Consider the following 7,914-nt stretch of genomic DNA (forward strand, 5'->3'; position numbering starts at 1 on the left):
TTCCTGGAAAGTGTTACTGTGACATTAGAATCAAACAGAAACATCGTCAAATGTAGGAAAAGAGAAGTGAAGCCAATGTTCTCTTAAAGGGAGAGGGGGGAAGGGTGGGGGGAGGAGACGGGGAGAGGGTGAGAGGGGGCGGTGAGGGGGAGGAGAGGGGGGGGGGTGAGAGGGGAGGAGAGGGGGGAGGAGTCAGTGTATCCCTCGGGATTAAAGTGTCCACAAAGAGACAGACACAGTCAGACTGAACAGAGACAGAAGAACAGAAACTCCTCCTTCACATGGTGAGTTCTTTCATTTCATCATTTATCATTTCATCATTTAGCATTCAGAGTTCAACTAAAGACACACAGAGACAGAGACAGAGGGAGCCAGACGGAGACAGATAGACAGAGAGACAGACAGAGACAGGAGGAGAGAGAGAGAGAGACAGACAGTCAGACGTCATGAACATGGACAGGTGAGTAACAGGGTATCTCCTGTGTTTCTGTTCTGTGTGAAATCTGACAAGTTTTATCTATATATATATATATAGATATATATATATATATATATATATATATATATGATTTTTGATAGTGCTGCAAACCCTTGGTGTTCTCTCAATGAGCTTCATGAGGTAGTCCCTAAAATGGTCCCCCCCCAGGTGGGCCTTGTCAGGGTTCATTAGTGGAGTTTCTTCCTTCTTAATGGAGTTGGGACCATCAGAAGTCAGGTTGATACACAGCCGTCAGCCTATTGGACGACTGGTAGAATTCTGGGGGGGAACCAGCAGGGCTACCACAGCATCCTGAACCAGCACGGCTACCACAGCATCCTGAACCAGCACGGCTACCACAGCATCCTGAACCAGCACGGCTACCACAGCATCCTGAACCAGCATGCCATCCCATCCATTCTGCGTTTAGTTAGCCCATCATTTATTTTCCAACAGGACAATGACCCCAAACACCCCCCCAGGCTGTTTAAGGGCTGTTGGACCTGTTGGACCTGTTTGCAGCACTATCAAAAAGCAAAGGGGGGGGGGGTACTCTGAAGAAACTAGAATATAAAACATGTTTTCAGGTATTTCTACTTTGTTGTTTAGTCCATAATTCCTCATGTGTTCATCATAGTTCTGATGCTTCAGAGATAATCTCCAATGGAGATAGTCTGAAGATAAAGGATCTCATTGGAGGAGAAGGGGGAACTAACTTTTGGCCTCTACTGGATATTTATACATTATGATGAAAGCAGGTTGCAGGTTATGTTTATATATTGTGATGAAAGCAGGTTATATATATTTATATATTATGATGAGAGCAGGTTGTATATATTTATACATTATGATGAAAGCAGGTTATATATACATATACGTTATGATGAAAGCAGGTTATATATATTTATATATTATGATGAGAGCAGGTTGCAGGTTATACATGTTTATATATTATGATGAAAGCAGGTTATATATATTTATATTTCATAAGTGAGGTCTCTGTGACAGACCACAGGGCAGGCTGGGTGTAGTCTTCTTCTCTTTCATCTGAAGCTTTTTAATTAAAGGTTAGCGGTAGCTTTTAGCTATTAGCAGGTCGCTGTTAGCAGTTGTGGTCACCAGATGTGGGTGCAGCAGCTGGCTGGTGATTGGCTGTCGGCTCTGAGCTGTAATCAAACAGATTACAGTGTGTGTGTAGGCTGGTATGTCTATATTTGTGAGGACTTTGTGCTCGTTAAAGCTGTTTGAAGCTTCAGACCTGATGTTTACGGATGGCTTTTAAAAGAGATTTCATGCATTGTCTGTTGTCTTCTTACAGTAAATCCACTGACTTTCATATTTGGAATTCTGCTTCCTGTTCTATAACATCTGACTAATTAATCAAGACGTAACGTAACGTCACAAAACACATTCGTCCAACCGTCCTCACTCCCAACTGTTCTCATACGTCGGTCTCTCAGCGTCAGATACGACGCACAAATCCCCTTCAGCCTCTGTAAGGGACGCACAAATCCCCTTCAGCCTCTGTAAGGGACGCACAAATCCCCCTCAGCCTCTGTATGTAAGGACACACAAATCCCCCTCAGCCTCTGTAAGCGAAACACCAAATCCCCTTCAGCCTCTGTAAGGGACGCACAAATCCCCTTCAGCCTCTGTAAGGGATGCACAAATCCCTTCAGCCTCTGTAAGGGACACAAATCCCCTTCAGCATCTGTAAGGGAGCACAAATCCCCTCAGCATCTGTAAGGGACGACACAATACCCTTCAGCATCTGTAAGGGACGCACAAACCCCTTCAGCCTCGTAAGGGACGCACAAATCCCCTTGAGCCTCTGTAAGGGACACACAAATCCCTTCAGCCTCTGTAAGGGACGCACAAATCCCCTTCAGGCCTCGGTAAGGGACACACAAATCCCCTTCAGCATCTGTAAGGGACGCACAAATCCCCTTCAGCCTCTGTAAGGGACACACAAATCCCTTCAGCATCTGGTAAGGGACGCACAAATCCCCTTCAGCCTCTGTAAGGGACGCACAAATCCCCTTCAGCGGCTGTAAAGGACACACAATCCCCTTCAGCCTCTGTAAGGGACGCACAAATCGCCTTCAGCGGCTGTACAGGACGCACAAATCCCCTTCAGCGTCTGTAAGGGACGCACAAATCCCCTTCAGCGTCTGTAAGGGACGCACAAATCCCCTTCAGCGTCTGTAAGGGACGCACAAATCCCCTTCAGCGTCTGTAAGGGACGCACAAATCCCTTCAGCGTCTGTAAGGGACGCACAAATCCCTTCAGCATCTGTAAGGGATGCACAAATCCCCTTCAGCCTCTGTAAGGGACGCACAAATCCCCTTCAGCCTCTGTAAGGGACGCACAAATCCCTTCAGCGTCTGTAAGGGACGCACAAATCCCCTTCAGCGTCTGTAAGGGACGCACAAATCCCCTTCAGCCTCTGTAAGGGACGCCAAAATCCCCTTCAGCCTGTAAGGGACGCACAAATCCCCTCAGCGTCTGTAAGGGATGCACAAATCCCCTTCAGCATCTGTAAGGGACGCACAAATCCCTTCAGCGTCTGTACGGGACGCACAAATCCCTTCAGCATCTGTAAGGGACGCACAAATCCCTTCAGCCTCTGTAAGGGACGCACAAATCCCCTCAGCGTCTGTACAGGACGCACGAATCCCCTCAGCATCTGTAAGGGACGCACAAATCCCTTCAGCCTCTGTAAGGGACGCACAATCCCTTCAGCGGCTGTACAGGACACACAAATCCCCTTCAGCCTCTGTAAGGGACGCACAAATCGCCTCAGCGGCTGTACAGGACGCACAAAACCCTTCAGCGTCTGTAAGGGACGCACAAATCCCTTCAGCGTCTGTAGGGACGCACAAATCCCTTCAGCGTCTGTAAGGGACGCACAAATCCCTTCAGCGTCTGTAAGGGACGCACAAATCCCCTTCAGCGTCTGTAAGGGACGCACAAATCCCCTTCAGCATCTGTAAGGGATGCACAAATCCCCTTCAGCCTCTGTAAGGGACGCACAACCCCTTCAGCCTCTGTAAGGGACGCACAAAATCCCTTCAGCGTCTGTAAGGGACGCACAAATCCCCTTCAGCGTCTGTAAGGGACGCAAAATCCCCTTCAGCCTCTGTAAGGGACGCACAAATCCCCTTCAGCCTCTGTAAGGGACGCACAAATCCCCTCAGCGTCTGAAGGGATGCACAAATCCCTTCAGCATCTGTAAGGGACGCACAAATCCCCTCAGCGTCTGTACGGGACGCACAAATCCCTTCAGCATCTGTAAGGGACGCACAAATCCCTTCAGCCTCTGTAAGGGACGCACAAATCCCCTTCAGCGTCTGTACAGGACGCACGAATCCCCTTCAGCATCTGTAAGGGACGCACAAATCCCCTTCAGCCTCTGTAAGGGACGCACAAATCCCTTCAGCATCTGTAAGGGACGCACAAATCCCCTTCAGCGTCTGTACAGGACGCACGAATCCCCTTCAGCATCTGTAAGGGACGCACAAATCCCCTTCAGCGTCTGTACAGGACGCACGAATCCCCTTCAGCATCTGTAAGGGACGCACAAATCCCTTCAACCTCTGTAAGGGACGCACAAATCCCCTTCAGCATCTGTAAGGGATGCACAAATCCCCTTCAGCATCTGTAAGGGACGCACAAATCCCTTCAGCATCTGTAAGGACGCACAAATCCCTTCAGCATCTGTGGGAGCTTCAAAAAGTGCTGTCCAGAGTCCTGACCCAGAGCATCTAGAGTCCCGCTCCAGAGGTCTAGAGTCCGATCCAGAGCGTCCAGAGTCCCGACCTAGAGCGTCTAAAGTCCGGACCTAGAATGTCTAGAGTCCGATCCAGAGCGACTAGAGTCCTGATCCAGAGTTGAGCGTTCTAGAGTCCCGATCCAGAGCGCTAGAGTCTGACCAGAGCCCTAAAGGAGACTTTTAGCGTCAATAACAAAATCCAGGCGCTCCTTTCTGATGCTCCAGGAGGGAGACCGTGAAGGTTCATATTATGAAATTATTAATTTGATGTCCATTGAAATGAGGTGGCTTCTGGCCGGTACCAAGACACTTCCTGCGTTATCTGGTTTTCTTTTTATGATTCCAGAGTTTGAATGCTCCATGAAAAAGGCGGCTTCATGTAGGACCCCTCACAAAGTAGGGCAGTTCTGCCCTACTTTCAGAAATATGGAGATTTATTTTCCCTCTATGTTGTTAGTCATGTGGTCACCATCTTATTTTGTGTGCTCAGACTCCACCTGCGTCCGGTCCCGGAGGGAACGGGCAAATCTTAAAAATAAATGAACAACACACAAACAAGAACCCAGTAAGTTAAATATATAATCTTATTGAGATAGTTACTGAGTTCTAACAGAAATAAAACAGATTTCTTAGCATTTCTTCATATAAGGGGATTGGGTTTACAGGGAGAGGGACTGGAGAGAGAGGGACTTAGAGAGAGAAAGAGGAGAGGAGGGTAAGAGTTAGAAGGAAAATTGAAAGAGACAGGGAAAGAAAGAGAGAAAGAGGGAGAGTGAGAGATGAGAGAGAGAGAGAGATGAGTGTTGTGTAACAGGGTTACTGCAGTTCAAGTTCCTCTGCCAGCTGTGGAGCAACAGGAGGATCGTCTGTTCAGCGTGACCTCTGACCTTGACCTGCGACCTAGTTCACTGCTGCAAATTCCTCTCACAGTGGAGGACTGGAAAGCTGAGTCTGGACTGTATAACAGGTTGTTTTGGGGACAGTATAACAGGTTGTTTTGGGACAGTATAACAGGGTGTTGGGACTGTATAACAGTTGTTTTGGGACAGTATAACAGGTTGTTTGGGACTGTATAACCGGGTTTGGGACAGTATAACAGGTTGTTTTGGGACAGTATAACAGGTTGTTTTGGGACAGTATAACAGGTTGTTTTGGGACTGTATAACAGGTTGTTTTGGGACTGTATAACAGGTTGTTTTGGGACAGTATAACAGGTTGTTTTGGGACAGTATAACAGGTTGTTTTGGGACAGTATAACAGGTTGTTTTGGGACAGTATAACAGGTTGTTTTGGGACTGTATAACAGGTTGTTTTGGGACAGTATAACAGGTTGTTTTGGGACAGTATAACAGGTTGTTTTGGGACTGTATAACAGGTTGTTTTGGGACAGTATAACAGGTTGTTTTGGGACTGTATAACAGGTTGTTTGGGGACAGTATAACAGGTTGTTGGGGGACAGTATAACAGGTTGTTTTGGGACTGTATAACAGGTTGTTTTGGGACAGTATAACAGGTGTTTTGGGAGTATAACAGGTTGTGTTGGGACAGTATAACAGGTGTTTGGGACTGTATAACAGGTTGTGTGGGGACTGTATAACAGGTGTTTTTGGGACAGTATAACAGGTTGTTTGGGACAGTATAACAGTTGTTTTGGGACTGTATAACAGGTTGTTTGGGACAATAACAGGTTGTTTTGGGACAGTATAACAGGTTGTTTGGGACAGTATAACAGGTTGTTTTGGGACTGTATAACAGGTTGTTTTGGACAGTGTAAACCCTATTCCTGGAGCGGTAAACAATGGTTGCATGGCTAAGAACCATATCATGGTTCACCCAGAACCTCTATAACACCAGAGACCTGAAACACCCGGCAGCAGAGACCTGACACAGAGCTGAGACTGAAACACCCCGACAGCAGAGAACTGAAACACCCAATAGCAGAGACCTGAAAAACCCTGACAGCAGAGACCTGAAACCTCCGGCAGCAAGAGACCTGAAACACCCCGACAGCAGAGACTGAAACACCCCAACAGCAGAGACCTGAAACACCCCAACAGCAGAGACCTGAAACACCCCAACAGCAGAGGCCTGAAACATCCCAACAGTAGAGACCTGAAACACCCCAACAGCAGAGACCTGAAACACCCCGACAGTAGAGACCTGAAACACCCCGACAGTAGAGACCTGAAACACCCCGACAGTAGAGACCTGAAACACCCCAACAGCAGAGACCTGAAACACCCCGACAGTAGAGACCTGAAACACCCCGACAGTAGAGACCTGAAACACCCCGACAGTAGAGACCTGAAACACCCCGACAGCAGAGACCTGAAACACCCCGACAGCAGAGACCTGAAACACCCCGACAGCAGAGACCTGAAACACCCCGACAGTAGAGACCTGAAACAACCCAACAGCAGAGACCTGACACACCCCGACAGTAGAGACCTGAAACATCCCAACAGCAGAGACCTGAAACACCCCGACAGTAGAGACCTGAAACACCCAACAGCAGAGACCTGAAACACCCCGACAGTAGAGACTGACAACACCCGACAGCAGAGACCTTAACACTGCCTGAATCCAAACTTTTATCCCAGGTCTTGATCCTTCTGTGTTCCAGGGAATATGTTCCGGCTCAGGATGATTCCTCTCTGTTCTCACTCTCCTCCTTTCGATGTCATTCATCATGGCCGCCGCTCAACCCGCCGGCTGCAAAATCCGCATCACTGACAAAGGACTGGACATGTGTAAGTATACGCAGTTACTCTCAAGTAGTCTGTTTTGTTACAGTGTACTTGAAGTATTTGTTAAAGTACTGACTTGATGTGTGTTTGTATTACCAGTGAAGTTCGAGACTCAGAGGTTTGTTGAAGAGGAGCTGAGCAACATCAGCATGCCGAGATGATCGGGAAGGAAGGACGCTTCCAGTACACCATCACAGAGTACAGTACTTTCTCCTGGAGGAATACTGCAATACCAAATACGCACTGAGTATTATATCCTAAAGGAATACTGTAATACCCAATACTCACTGAGTATTATATCCTTCAGAAATACGTAATATCCAAATAAACTGAGTATTTTACCAGACCAGACTCTAACTCCAGTCTACACAGCAGCAGGTCATGCAGACCAGACTCTAACTCCAGTCTACACAGCAGCGGTCATGCAGACCAGACTCTAACTCCAGTTCAGGCTAACAGCAGCAGGTGTGTGTGTCTCAGTGTGTGTGTGTTTCAATGTGTGTCTGTCTGCACTGAGCCTGTTCTGAGACGTGTGGTTCAGAGTGGTGTTGTGTGATGTGTGTAGTTCAGGTGACTGTTGGTAGTCAGACTGTAGTTAAAGTTTATGGTGCATTCAGGTGAGTATGGTAATTAGATTGTAGTTAGAGTTAATGGTGCGTTCAAGTGACTTTTGCTAGTGCAGACTGTAGTTAGAGTTTATGGTGCGTTCAGGTGACTGTTCGTAGGCAGACTGGAGGTAGAGTTTATGGTGCGTTCAGGTGACTTGCTAGTAAGACTGTAGTTAGAGTTAGGTGCGTTCAGGTGAGTGTTGGTAGTCAGACTGTAGTTAGAGTTATGGTGATTTCAGGTGACTGTTGTTCAGACTGTAGTTAGAGTTATGGTGCGTTCAGGTGAGTGTGGTAGTCAGACGGAGTTA

The 7,914-nt window shown here is 47.4% G+C and overlaps 1 long non-coding RNA gene across 1 annotated transcript; it reads left to right on the forward strand.

Moving 5' to 3' along the window:
* The first annotated feature begins 246 nt into the window (after window positions 1-246).
* Window positions 247-7,171, forward strand: LOC116685270 (uncharacterized). The gene is made up of 3 exons (XR_004330935.1): window positions 247-284; window positions 6,875-7,001; window positions 7,098-7,171. It is a non-coding gene; the product is annotated as an uncharacterized LOC116685270 (long non-coding RNA).
* The last annotated feature ends 743 nt before the right edge of the window (window positions 7,172-7,914 follow it).

This window comes from Etheostoma spectabile, unplaced genomic scaffold, assembly GCF_008692095.1.
Source record: "Etheostoma spectabile isolate EspeVRDwgs_2016 unplaced genomic scaffold, UIUC_Espe_1.0 scaffold00569712, whole genome shotgun sequence".
Taxonomy (NCBI): domain Eukaryota; kingdom Metazoa; phylum Chordata; class Actinopteri; order Perciformes; family Percidae; genus Etheostoma; species Etheostoma spectabile.